Source organism: Lactuca virosa, chromosome 2 (assembly GCF_052849685.1).
Source record: "Lactuca virosa cultivar CGN04683 chromosome 2, Lactuca_virosa_CGN04683_v6, whole genome shotgun sequence".
NCBI lineage: Eukaryota > Viridiplantae > Streptophyta > Magnoliopsida > Asterales > Asteraceae > Lactuca > Lactuca virosa.
The window spans coordinates 111972134-111987672 of NC_136427.1; positions in this window are offsets into that span (position 1 = coordinate 111972134).

Genomic DNA, 15539 nt, shown 5'->3' on the forward strand with positions numbered 1-15539 from the left:
TAAGATACTATAACAGAACGAACATACTAAGATGCTATAGCATGGAACAACTACAGGATCTAACTATACCAATGAATCACTAACTCATTGTTCTAAACAAAAGGTGATAGTTATATTGGGTATACATGATCACATAACCTTAATGTGGATTACACGGCCTAGCAACTGGGTTGCAGAAGTCGCGTTTGGTTCCCAGAATCTCTTGATAGGGAGAGCGTATAGTATGGGTACTAGCCTTCACATTATGACCTTAATTCCCATTACTTTCATAAAGTGACAGTTCCACTTGAAAGTTCATGCAAACTATTTTCGAGTTGAGATAGTTATAAACTAGGGAAAACTCACATCTTTTCAAAGCGACAAACAGAACAGTCGGGTCTAGTACATTCAGTAGAAATGGACCATAATGCTAACCTTATGATTCCTTAATGTATACATCAAGGGATATAAATAGGATCTGACAGGTAATAGGATGTGTGCTTTCCGCTTCATTTCCTGTTCCTCGTTTGGTTGTGGGCTTAGAGCAGATTCACCCAGCCTATTATCTATTCGATCTTAGTTATATATATGTTCCGTATACATCAAGTCATCATAAGGGGTGCCAGGTATGGGTCAGGTAATAGTACACTAATTCAATGCACATTTTTCTAGTACAAAACATACTTTTCAAATAGAACATTTGGTGTACAAAACTAGAAACTTACCAATAAAGGGTTTAATCCATTTTATTAAACCAGTGTAACTTAAAGGACCTTAGGTGATTTATTCTATAATCCCTTAGTTTATACATCAGGGTTATATATAATTAATACCCGATAGATAGTTAGATGTGTGTCTTCCGCCTTACTTCCTGTTCCTTCTTTGGTTGTGGGCTTAGGGCAGATTTACACAATTAACTATCTATTCGTTATTAGATTATATATAGTTAGTATAACCTAAGAGATTATAGGAGAAATAACTGTGGTTACTATTTTATTATAAGAAATAAGGGTTTTCTTAAAAGAATCTTTTCATCAAATATAAAGGAACTATTGCAATTAACTCCGTGAGTACCAAGTGAATACACCAGGGTTATATACAACAATGATCTAACAACTAATAGGATGTGTGCCATCCGCCTCATTTCATGTTCCTTGTTTGGTTGTGGGCTTAGGGCAGATACACACAATCGATTGTTTGTTTACTCTGAGTTTTATATAACTTGTATCCATTTAGTACTCATAGAAAGGATTGTAGAGTCATTGTTACTTATCTTTTATCAAAGCAGGAAATATAGGATTTTCTTGAGGAACAGGCGAACTTTGCTAAACAAAACTTACAATTTACTACAACTTACTAAGCTTTCTATAACTTACTCACATCACTAAAATCTTATGAACTCACCAGCTTAATTGTTGATCAACTCTTTCAAAATGACTTGTATTCTCCGGAGACTAGTAGACAGGTACTCGCGCTGGGAATTCAGAAGATGGAGCATAATAGCTTCAAGTCTTGTTTTGTTATTTGCTTATGTATTCTATGTTTTGTGAACACACACATTGTAAACACTTTCTTTATAATGAAATGGTTGTTCATTACTTTGATTACTATGATGCATGTCTTATGATACTAAACATGACGTCCTCCACCCCCGAACGTTTTCGCCGTTCCGGTTTTGGGGTGTGACAGATTGGTATCAGAGCATTGTTTATAGTGAACTAAGTATATCAACCGATAAAAGATATACAACTATAAATACAATGGGGCTTAAGTACTCTGGATAATAATATATTTTAAGAATATAACAATAAGTTATAAAAAATATACCTACTTGCTTATACATGTATACATACTAGAACAAGTATCACAAGAAGAACAGAACAAAAGTATTTAAAGGTTGAACACTGCGGTCAAACCTGGACTGTTATGTAATCATAGCTAGGATCAATATAGCCTGATCAACTATATTCATTCGAGATGTGACCGACATGTGTTTGGGAGTGATGTGGTGTTGCAACAGTCTTAAAACTTACCTAACACCAGTCAAGAGAATGCTAGATCAAGTACATAGAGTTAGAATACTATATGAGTATTATAGGATACTATAACACAATAACAAGTTTGAAACATACCAAGTACATTACATTAAAATACTATAGGAGTATTTTAGGCACTATATAAACAACTTATGTGATAACTTAAAAGACTCTTACGGATAGGTCTATAATCTTGCAATGTATACTTCCAAGGTTATATATAATTGAGATTTTATAGACTTAGAATTTGTGATCTACGCTTCCCTACCTGTTCCTTGTTTGGTTGTGGTTTTGGAGTAGGATCACTTATTCGAAGGTCTATTTAATCTTGAATTATATACAACTTGTATACATTGTGCAATTATAGGAGGACTCTGTAAGGATCACCCCATAATGTTTCACTTAAATCTCATAGATTCTTTAGTCACTTCCATTCTCGCACGACAAGCCCAAATAAATGTAACCACTTCCTCATAGTAGACAACAGAGAGTCAGGAGGAAACGAGAGCAAGTTCATGAGAAGCTTTCAAAGAAGGAACAACCGAAGTAACCAAAACGTATTATGCATCACACTAATAAATAATAATCTTGTTTAACTTAATGAGCGAGTGGAGACACTACTCACATTATATATTAGGATTATTTTCTTACATGCAGCTGGTGACAGTTATTCAGGCAACAGATATTCATTCGAGGATAGCCATTTCACATTCATAGAGTTTATTAGGTATAGACTCTTTTATGAATTGTTTCCAGAACCTTGTGGAAGTCAGGACCCGATACACCCAAAACTAGGATAACCTTGTCTTTTCAGCCTTCGGCTTGTGTCCATTGCCTTGCACTTATTCCGTATCATCTTTGTATTCTTTTAGCAAAGATGCCTCCTCGTAGATCAATCAGACGCGCTACTCCGTTAACTCCAACTCCACCGCCGCAATTCGATCCTGATGCTCTTCAAGCAGCGATATCCTTCGCAGTGGCAACTGCTCTAGCTCACTTCGGTGAAAGTGGTACCCTCGGATCTGGTAGCGGTACCCACATAACCAACCCCGGAGTTACTCACGAACACCCAAGGGAGTGTTCGTATAAGGACTTCATGAACTGCAAACCCAATTCCTTCGATGGAAATGGTGGAGTCATCGCTCTGATGCGATGGTTCGAGAAAACAGATTCGGTCTTCGAAATCTGATCGTGCCCTGAAGGGAGCAAAATGAAGTTTGCTGCCTGCACCTTCTCTGACAGAGCCCTGACATGGTGGAGCAGTCGTGTTAAGTCACTGACTCTATCAGTGGCTAACTCAATAGGTTGGGAGAACCTAAAAGATTTGATGTTGGAAGAATACTGCCCGTTAGGCGAAGTTCAAAAGCTGGAACAAGAACTATGGGAGCTCACGATGGTCGGCTCATACATAGCGGCCTACACTGACCGGTTCAGCGACCTAGCAACTCAATGCCCCGGGATGGTTACCCTTGAGAGCAAGAAGATAGAAAGATACATCTGGGGTCTATCTGCCCCGATCCAAGGAGATGTGCTGTCTTCTAACCCAACCACATTCGATAGCGCCAAACGCCTGGCCCAGCGACTCATCGACCATGGCGTCCGCCATGGTGTAGAAGTCCTCGTTCCCGAGCCATCAAAGGGAAAGGACTATAAACAGAAGTCGGGGAACAAGAGGAAGAAGAAACTGACAACACAGGAACCCCCGCAAGAGCAACAAGCGAGTACGATATACGCCGCTACGACACCTACTACTCCAGCACCTGCCAGTCGATATGCTCGAACCCTCCTGAAGTGTGGAAAGTGCAACTACCACCACATCGGAGTATGCCGGGAAATGCAGTGTCTGAACTGCCACAGAAAGGGACACACAGTCCGTTTCTGCAGGGCACCAGCTCAACCGATCTCCCAAGTCCCCGGAGCTGAAGAAAACCAAGCTTGTTATGGCTGTGGTGAGTCTGGACACAATCAGAGAGACTGCCCGATAGCAAAGAACTCAGGAGCGGATGGACGAATTCTGATGATCACTGTCACACCCCAAAACCGAGAACGGCGGAATACGTTCTGGGGTGGAGGACGTCATGTCAAGTATCACAACATGTGCAGTATAGTAATCAAAGTACAACAACCATTGCATTAATAGTAATAATTTCACATAAGTTACATTTAGCAACAACATCAAAAGCAAATACAGAGAATAACATAAATGCAGCTTGGTACTAGGCTGACTTCGCAAAAGCTCCCGGGATGTACCTGTCTACGGATGACCTGAGAATACAAGTTATTTTGAAAGCGAGTATCAGCATTTTTAGATGCTGGTGAGTTCATAAGTATTTAATGACAGTGGTGTAAATACATATTTTCTTCAAAATAAACTCATAAAAGATGGTGATTTAGAATCTACAGAGTGTTAGAATTCTTTCCAGAAAATCCTATATTTTCTAAATAAAAGCAGTCTTCTACCAAGACCCAATTGTTTTATGTTTAAACCAAGAGTATCTCTATTAAAAGCAGTCTTCTACCAAGACCCGACTGGTTTATGTTTTAAGGAGTAATTTCCCCCAAAATACTATCATTATCAAAATATAGTTTTTACTTTAAAGGAATTGTGAGGAAATCACAAGTAAAAGTAATAGGGGAAAATAATATTATACCTCAGCAGTAATACTGCTGGTTAGAGTAATTAAAACATAGACTCCAGACGGTATCGAATGAACGATACCGCTAGCAAAATCTAAAACAAGGAAATACAGACTCCAGACGGTATCGGATGGATGATACGGCTAGCAAAGTCTAAAACAAGGAAATACAGACTCCAGACGGTATCGGATGAACGATACGGCTAGCAAAGTGTAAAGGTGAATAAAAGGGTTGAATGTGAACTCGTATGTAACCATGCTGATTGACGATCGAATACCTGATGACCCTCCAGGTCACGCGTAGAGTTGGTGACATTATGTCACCCATGGGCCTTACTGGCTCGGACTGTAGCTAGCAGTCAGGATGCGGGAGTGTCTGTCCCGTATAGATCTATACACATGATGTCCGCTCTCCCTCCAGGAGACTCTGGTTACACGGTGATGGCGCTAGGAGCGTCGTATCGGGAAGTAGTGCGTCACATTCTATTTAAAGTAGTAAAATAATAGTATAAACTCACGAATGAACTGACTCCTGAGTAATTCTTCGTACTAGAGCGAGAGAGTAAATAGAATCTCCTAACTATTCCTATAATAGTTACTAATGTATTAAGAATATGAATCATGGAAGGATGCCTTTGCTACCCAAAGGAGATGAACTGGCTGAGAGAACCTTTATGACTATATATGTATACATGATATATAACTAATATTTAAACGACCTTCAGACGGATAACCGTTACCCTAGAACCACATCCAAACAAGGAAAGGAGGTAGGGCGAGCTAGCCTTCCTAAGTCCTTTAAACATTACTTATATAACTATACATATACAGGCATGCATTTTACAATATAAAAGCATGAAAGAAACTTTGGTGAAACCTTTGGAAAACTTTATAAATAAGAATTTATGACTTGATGCCAGTTTATAAAACGAGCTCTGAAAACCTTTGGAAAATCTTTAATAGTCTAAATAGGGATATTCATACTTTAAAAGAGATTTGAAATCAAGAATTGAAAACCTTTAGCTGGATAAAGCAGTTTAACATGCAAAAATCTATTTGCTATACAGTTATTAATCACATGTGATTGATATAATAACTCTATAGTCCAACTTGCATTCCCCCCCCCCCCCCATAAAAGCATTTAAAATCATTTTAAAAGGTTAATTCAGGGGTAGGAACTCACCTGACGTGGGTGATTCGGATGAATGGACGGTATAGGATGCTATGTGCCAATTGAGGATTTGAACACACACTCGGATCCTATTTAACAAGTAATGATACATTTAAGTATCTAATTAGTCCTTTAATAACTAATTATGCAAGTAAAGACATCCTAGTACATGAAAACACTTTGCTACAAGTGCTAGGAGTACTAAGGATTGCATATGAAGAGTGCATGGCCTCACATTGGAGTTTACTCCTCAAATGGTGGCCCTTAGGGGTGTTTACGGTTTCTGGACCATTGTCCCCATGAGTCTACGGCCGTAAACTCATGGCAATGGTGCCATTGGGTGTTCAAAGGTCCAATACTACTCAAGGAATTATGCTAGACTCGAATCAATGGCTTAGGAAGTGGTTAGGGCACAAATTGGACACTTTTTGGAGTTTACGGTCCTTGGACCACTCCCTTGGGAGTTTACGGCCGTAAACACATGAGTTTACGGTCGTAAACTCATGTTTGTCCATTTCCTTCGTGCTTTGGTGTTCCTAGGCTATGCATGCAAGGTTCTAGTCACTTATACAAGCATAGGAAGGTGTTAAGGGCACTTAAATACCTTTAGAAGGTGTTTACGGTTTTGGGAGGTCTCCCCAAACCGTAAACTCATGGATCTTGATGTTCTTCAAGGCTTTAACATGTATACTAAGCAAACAACTAGCTAGGAGGAGTATACTTACATATAGGAAGCTCGAATGGGTGTTTGGAGCCCAAGAACACTAGTGTGTGTTCTTGGTGTTTTGAAGAACACTTGAAGATCTATGAAAAAGACGAGATTTCATGGATGAAATCGTGTAAAAACAGTAGATTAAGTGTTATATAAACGAATCTAGGAAGAAAACACTTACATTTTGGCGGATTTGACGGAATGATTTTATGATAGTTGAGAGACTTTCTTGGGTGTTCTTGGAGTTGGAAGTGAAAAATGAGTTAAAAATGACTAAGTGTCATATTTATACTCTTTGGGGTTTACGGGCGTAAACTCCATTTTTACGTCCGTAAACTCCAAACTTTTGGAGTTTCGCGACTTACGTGATACGCGGCAAACTCTAAATTATACTTCCTTATTTTTGGTTCGCTTGACGAATATAAATTAAAATATTCAAGCGGGCTTAAATCCGGTCAAAAATGTTTTGAGATGAATTTGGTTAATTTTTGACGTGTTTGATTTCGGAGTTTAGATAAATGAAAATTTCGGGTTGTCACATCATCCCCCCGTTAGAGGGAATTTCGTCCTGAAATTAGAGTTCAAGCCACTAAGTCATCACAAGACAACTAAGCAAGGAGATGGGAACGTTAAGTTTCAATTTCTCTTCGCACTCCCAAGTGGTACGTTTTCAAAATGGTAATTACTTTAAAAATTAATTAATTAATATTTATATAAGATTAAAACTTGGGTAAAACACTTAAAAAGTAATTATAATAACTCACATATTGAAATAGATCACAATATTCAAGAGAACTAAAAGATCCGTTTAGAGAAGGTATGATGGCTTAGCATATACATCAGGGTTGTGCATAACTAAGATGTTGCAGACTTAGAGTGAGTAATTCCGCCTTAATTCCTGTTCCTTGTTTGGTTGTGGATTTGAGGCAGAGTTACTCAGTCACCTGTCTTATTCATCTTAAATATTCATAACTTGTATATGACAGGCGATTGTTGTGACAACCCGAAAAAATTTTGATTTTTAAAGCTCAGCCAGTCAGCTCAGCTGAGTGTCAAACTCATTTCTGCTATCATTTAGCCTTGTTTAGAGTCCATTTAAAGGTCCAAAGGTCAGTACATTCAAGCATTGATCATAGAAAAGGATCGCGTACGCTTCTAACATCAAAACCGGGCCTTACACTCCAACACAAGGAGTGTACGGCCGCACACATGGGTGTACGGCCGCACACCCCTCTCCTGACAGCACACACTCTTGTATAAGGTTAGAACTCAGCCTCCTTTAATCCATTTTCACTCTCCAAGTCTTAGAACTCGATTTCTCTCTCAACTATCATCCAATTTTCAGCCTAGATCTTCAAGAATGTAAGTGTTCTTAATTGTAGTTAATCCTTCCAAACTAGTAACACTCTTTGATTTCATCCAGTTGAAATCGTGATTTGGCTAGATCTTCAAATCTTCATCCATTTCAACAAGAACACCAAGAACACACACTTGTTCTTGGCGATTTTGGACCTTCTCGAGCTTCCGGATCGTAAGTACTCTTTCGTTAAGCTTAGAACTTAATAAGAACACTTGTTTAAAGCCTTGAAACTGCCCAGAACTCAAGAGCATGTGGTGTGTGCGGCCGCACACACAGTGGTGGCCGTACACCCCTCAAAAACCCCTCAAATCACCCTTCAAACACCCCTAAAGGCTTCCATATTGTAAGGACCATTCCCAAAGCTTGTTACTACTAGAGATGAGCCTTAGAAAACGTCCAAAACATGTTCATCAAGGAGTGTGCGGCCGCACACACTCCATGTGGCCGTACACCCCTTTGTTTAGTGCTTTACGGCCTCCACAGTGCCTTTCTAGCTTCGACACTTGACGAGCATCAGTCCTACAAGCCTCCCCACCATTTGGAAAACGATTTGAGCACACTTTACCATGAGTGTGCGGCTGCACACTCCCCTGGCCGCACACCCATGGCCGCACACTCCTCAAAGTGGCCGTACACTCCCTTAGTGTGAATCACATGTGATTCCAACACTTGAACAAAGTGTTTCCTAGTCCCGTAAGGTGTTTCCTTGCATTTGGTTGCTTCCAAACACTATATTTATGTCATTATATGTTGTTTAGGACTCGTTAAGTCTCGGGACTTCATTCGTGGAACTTCTCATCCTTACACACATACCCGTTTGAATCACCCACATCAGGTGAGTTCATACCCCGTTATGAATCTTTTAACTGTTTTAACTGTTTTAAGGGGGGGGGGAGATACAAGTTGAACACAATGATAATTGTGTAAATGTTTGTTATAAACATCTTTCAAAATGTTACTTATGTCATTTATAAGTTGTCAAAACATTTCAAAACTCTCTTATAGTTATGTTACTTTCTAGTTATTCAAAACTTTGTTTTAAAGTACAAACATAACTTAGTAGATAAACGAGTCTTTCCAGTAACAGTCCAAGTAGAACATTAGTAAGCTATAATAGGTATAGTTTAGGAGAATGCTATTCATTACTTCTAGTACAATGAAGCACAGAAACAAAAAATACCATACAGAACAGATAGTGAAGAGAAACAAAGAATACCATACAGAACAGATAGTGAAGAGAATCAAACAATACCATACAGAGAGAACGTAAAAGATACAGTGCAAAACAAACAAGTTAGGTTGCTATAGCATGAGAACACACATACAGGATCTAATTATACCAATGAATCACTAACTCATTGTTACAAAAGGTGATAGTTATATTGGGTATACATGATCATATACTTTAATGTGAATTACACGGCTTGCAAGAATTTGCAGAGGTCGTGTTTAGTTCCCCTAATCTCCTGACAGGGAGAGCGTATAGTAAGGATTCTAGCCTTCACATTATAACCGTAATAAAAGAAATATGTTTTTAGGTTATTAGTACATCCGCATGTCATTATATACGACAACTGGTACTTACACTTCCCTTTCTTTCAATAAAGTGACGGTACCACTTGAAAGTCCAACCCAAACTATTTTCGAGTCAAGATAGTTATAAACTAGGGAAAATATACATTCTTACAAATGACAAATGGAACAGTCGAGTCTAGCACATAACAGAAGATGCCTTGGTAAAAGGATACGATTAAAAGATAGGACCATAATGCTAGTCTTATGATTCCTTAATGTATACATAACAGGATATATATATATATATATATATATATATATATATATATATATATATATATATATATATATATATATATATATATATATATATATATATACCAATAGGGTCCGACAGGAAATAGGATGTGTGCTCTCCGCTTGTTTTCCTGTTCCTTGTTTGGTTGCGGGCTTGGAACGAATTCACCCAATCTATTTTCTACCCGATTCTATATATATGTATGCTTAGTATACATTAAGTCATCATAAGGGTACCAGGTATGGGTCAGGTTATTGGACACAGAGTCAAAGCACAGTTTTTCTAGTACAAAACATACTTTCAGTACTTTTGGTATACAAAACTAGAAACTTCCGGTAAAGGGTTTAATCCATTTTATTAAACCAGTACAATTTAAAAGACCTTAGGTGAGTAACTCTATAATACTTTAGTTTATACATCATGTTTATATATAAAACTAATACCCAGTAGGTAGTTGGATGTGTGCTTTCCGCCTTACTTCCTGTTCCTTGTTTGGTTGTGGGCTTAGGGCAGATTCACTCAATTAACTTTCTATCCGATATTAGATTATGTATATCAGTATAAACTAAGCTATTATAAAAGTAGTCACTGTGGTCACCTTTTTATTATAAGAAATAAGGGTTTTCTTAAAGAACTTTTCATTAGATACAAAGGAACCATCACAACTAACTCCATGAGTAACAAGTGAATACACCAGGGTTATATATGACGACGATCTAACAAACAATGGGATGTGTGCTATCCGCCTTAATTTCTGTTCCTCGTTTGGTTGTGAGCTTGAGGCAGATGCACACAATCGATTGTTTGTTTACTCTGAGTCTTATATAACTTGTACCCACTTAGTACTCATAGAATGGGTTGTAGTGTCATTTTACTTAAACTTCCATCAAAGTAGGAAATATATGATTTTCTAGAGGAACAGGCGAACTTTTCACAACAAAACTTACAACTTACACCATTTTTACATATACATCTTTAACACCACTTTACAACTTACTTACATCACTAAACTCTTATGAACTCACCAGCTTAATTGCTGATCAACTCTTTCAAATAACTTGTATTCTCAGGAGACTATTAGACAGGTGCCCGTGCTGGGAATTCAGAAGATGAAGCATTATAGCCTCAAGTCTTTTTTTGTTATTTGTGTATGAATTCTATGTTTTGTGAACACACGCATTGTAAACACTTTCTTTCGAAATGAAATGGTTGTTCATTACTTGCTTACCATATACATATCTCGTGATACTAAACATGACGTCCTCCACCCCTGAACGATTCTGCCATTGCGGTTTTGGGGTGTGACAGATTGGTATCAGAGCATTGTTTATAGTGAACTAAGTATATCAACCGATAAAAGATATACAACTATAAATACAATGGGGCTTAAGTGCTCTAGATAATGATATATTTTTAGAATATAACTATAGGTTATAAAAATATACCTACTTGCTTATACATGTACATAATAGAACTAGTATCACGAGGAGAACAGAACTAAAGTATTTAAAGGTTGGGCACTGTCGTCAACCTGAACAGTTATGTAATCATAGCTAGGATCAATATAGCTTGATCAACTATATTCATTTGAGATGTGACCGACATGTGTTTGGGAATGATGTGGTGTTGCAACAGTGTTAAAACTTACCTGAACACCAGAACAAGTACATCCAGAGTTAGAATACTATAGGAGTATTTTAGTCCATATAAATAACTTAAGTGATAACCTAAAAAGACCCTTACGGATAAGTCTATAATCTTGCAAGGCATATTCCTAAAGTTTTATATATAATTAAGATCTTATAGACTTAGAATCTGTGGCCTACGCTTCACTATCCATTCCTCTTAAGGGTGTAGTGTTGGAGTAGGATCACTTATTCGAAGGTCTATTTAATCTTCAATTATATACAAACTTGTGTACCTTGTACAATTATAGGAGGACTCCGTAAGGATCACCCCATAAAGTTACCTTAAAGCTCGTAGATTCTTTAGTCACTTTCATTCTCGCACGACAAGCCCAGATAGCTGTAACCACTTCCTCATAGTAGACAACCGAAGGGTCCAAGAGGAACAAGAACAAGTTCATGAGAAGTCTTCAAAGAGGGATCAACCAAAGTAACCAAAGCGTCTTACACGTCACACTAATAAATAATAATCTGGTTAAATTATTGAGCGAGTGGAAACACTGCTCACATTATATGTTAAGATTATTTTCTTACATGCAGCTGATAACAGTTATTCAGGAAACAGATATTCATTCGAGGATAGTTATTTCAAATTCATAGAGTTTATTAGGTATAGACTCTTTTATGAATCGTTTCTAGAACCCTGTGGAAGTCAGGACCCGATACATCCAGAACTAGGATAACCTTGTCTTTTCAGCTTTCGGCTTGTGTCCATTGCTTTAGACTTATTCTGTCTCATCTTTGTGTTCTTTAGCAAAGATGCCTCCTCGCAGATCTATCAGACGCACTACTCCGATAACCCCAATACCGCCTCCTTCGCAAATCGATATGGCAGCTATAAACGTTGCAGTGGTTGCGGCTGTGGCAACAACCATGGCTCAATATCACTCCATCAGTACCAGCGGAGGTGGAACGCCTACTGATTCTACTCAAGGTGAGGTCCTCGTGCGCTCGAGAGAGTTCTCCTACAAGGACTTCACCAATTGCCAGCCATTGTCCTTTAATGGGACTGAATGAGTCATTGCCCTCATGCAATGGTTCGAGAAAACAGAGTCGATCTTTGAAATCTGTTTATGCCCAGAAGGAAGCAAAGTGAAGTTTGCTGCCTGCACCTTCTCTGGCAAGGCCCTAACATAGTGGAACAGCCATGTTAATTCACTGACTCTATCAGTGGCTAACTCCTTAGGTTGGGAAAACCTAAAAGAGTTAATGCGGGAGGAATACTGCCCGTTAGGCGAAATTCAAAAGCTGGAACGAGAGCTGTGGGATCTCACTATGGTCGGCTCAGACATAGTGACCTACACTGACCGATTCAGCGAACTAGCGGCTCTATGCCCCGGGATGGTTACCCCGGAGAGCAAGAAGATAGAAAGATACATTTGGGGTCTGACTGCTCCGACCCAAGGAAATGTGTTGTCCTCTAACCCAACCACGTTCGATAGTGCTAAACGCCTGGCTCAGCGACTCATCGACCACGGAGTCCGCCATGGTGTAGAAGTCCCTATCCCCGAGCCACCGAGGGAAGAGGACTATAAACAGAAGTCGGGGAACAAGAGGATGAAGAAGTGAACAACACAGGACACCCCGCAAGAGCAAAGAGTGAGTACAATGTACGCCGCTACAACGCCTACTGCTCCAGCACCTACCAGTCGATATGCTGGAACCCTCCCGAAGTGTGGAAAGTGCAACTTTCACCACACCGGAGTATGCCGGGAAATACAGTGTCTGAACTGCCACAAAAAGGGACACACAGTCCGTTTTTGCAGGGCACCGGCTCAACCGATCTCCCAAGTCCCTGGAGCTGAAGAAAATCAAGCCTGCTATGGCTGTGGTGAGACTGGACACTATCAGAGAGACTGCCCGATAATAAGGAACTCAGGCGCAGATGGACGCATTCTGATGATCACCGCAGGAGAATCTACCCCGGAGTCGTCGACGAGTAGCGGTATGTTTTCGAAATAGTAATTATTTTTAAAATTAATTTATATTCGTATAAGATTAAAATTTGGGGGATAACACCTAAAAGTAATTATAATAACTCACATATTGAAATAGGTCACAGTATTCAAGAGAACTAAAGGATCCGTTTAGAGAAGCTATTATGGCTTACCATATACATCAGGGTTGTGCACAACTAAGATGTTGCAGACTTAGAGTGAGTGACTCCGCTTAGGTCCCCATTCCTTAATTGGTCGAGGATTTGAGGCAGAGTTACTCAGTCGACTGCCTGGTACATCTTAAATATTCATAACTTGTATATGGCAGACGATTGTAGTGGTACCAAAGAGGATTATGATATAAAGTATCCCCACAGTTAGTAGACCACTTTTATTCATATGTATGCACACATAGCGGTACGATACGTAGGAGTGTTAACTTCAAAGAGAAAACAGGAAACACGGGAACAGTTGCAAAGAGTACATTGTCGAACATACTAGGAGTACAGTATCGGGCATACAAGGGATACATCGTCGTATACCAAATGTTTCTTTCATTTGACCAAAACTTTGTTCAGTATAGAGTCCGTTATTTTCATTCGTCATGAGATGGCGTGGTCCTCACCATACTAAGTTCATATGTTTCTATCGCCTCGATCGGCAAGTTCTCGAAACTTTCGTCTTTCGTATCGAAGGTCCGACCTAAACCTCAATTTTATCTTTCGTATTCTAAACCCCGAAGTACTCGTGCGAAGAGTACTTTGTCCTCCGAAGCCTTCTCGTCAGATGTCCGCAGACCGTCACGAAATACCACTCGTCCAGCAGACCAAGTTCGAACACAAAGGCTATGGACGAATACAACCCACCTATCACTATTCAATGTATACGCAAGAGTGGTATATGATTATGATTACGCAGATTTAGAATGTGTGTTTCCGCCCTATCTCCTGTTCCTTGTTTGGTTGTGGACCTGGGGCAGAGTCACACATCCGACCGTCTTACTAACCCTAATTATATACGACTTGTATACACGAGGTAATGATAGATGGACCAAGTACGAATCCTATCATGAACAGAAGGGCAAAGTTGTCAGGTCTACGAGTGAGTATTCTGCAAATCAGAGGAGCGCAACCCCAGTAGTACGGACAAGAAAGCTAATTTCGGGACGAAATTCCATCTAACGGGGGGATGATGTGACAACCCGGAAAAATTTTGATTTTTAAAGCTCTGCCAGTCAGCTTAGCTGAGTGTCAAACTCATTTCTGCTATCATTTAGCCTTGTTTAGAGTCCATTTAAAGGTCCAAAGGTCAGTACATTCAAGCATTGATCATAGAAAAGGATCGCGTACGCTTCTAGCATCAAAACCGGGCCTTACACTCCAACACAAGGAGTGTACGGCTGCACACATGGGTGTGCGGCCGCACACCCCTCTCCTGGCAGCACACACTCTTGTATAAGGTTAGAACTCAACCTCCTTTAATCCCTTTTCACTCTCCAAGTCTTAGAACTCGATTTCTCTCTCAACTATCATCCAATTTTCAGCCTAGATCTTCAAGAATGTAAGTGTTCTTCACTTAAATTGTAGTTAATCCTTCCAAACTAGTAACACTCTTTGATTTCATCCAGTTGAAATCATGATTTGGCTAGATCTTCAAATCATCATCCATTTCACCAAGAACACCAAGAACACACACTTGTTCTTGGCGATTTTGGACCTTCTCGAGCTTCCGGATCGTAAGTACTCTTTCGTTAAGCTTAGAACTTAATAAGAACACTTGTTTAAAGCCTTGAAACTGTCCACAACTCAAGAGCATGTGGTGTGTTCGGCCGCACACACAGTGGTGGCCGTACACCCCTCAAAAACCCCTCAAATCACCCTTCAAACACCCCTAAAGGCTTCCATATTGTAAGGACCATTCCCAAAGCTTGTTACTACTAGATATGAGCCTTAGAAAACGTCCAAAACATGTTCATCAAGGAGTGTGCGGCCGCACACACTCCATGTGGCCGTACACCCCTTTGTTTAGTGCTTTACGGCTTCCACAGTGCCTTTCTAGCTTCGACACTTGACGAGCATCAGTCCTACAAGCCTCCCCACCATTTGGAAAACGATTTGAGCACACTTTACCATGAGTGTGCTGCCGCACACTCCCCTGGCCGCACACCCATGGCCGCACACTCCTCAAAGTGGCCGTACACTCCCTTAGTG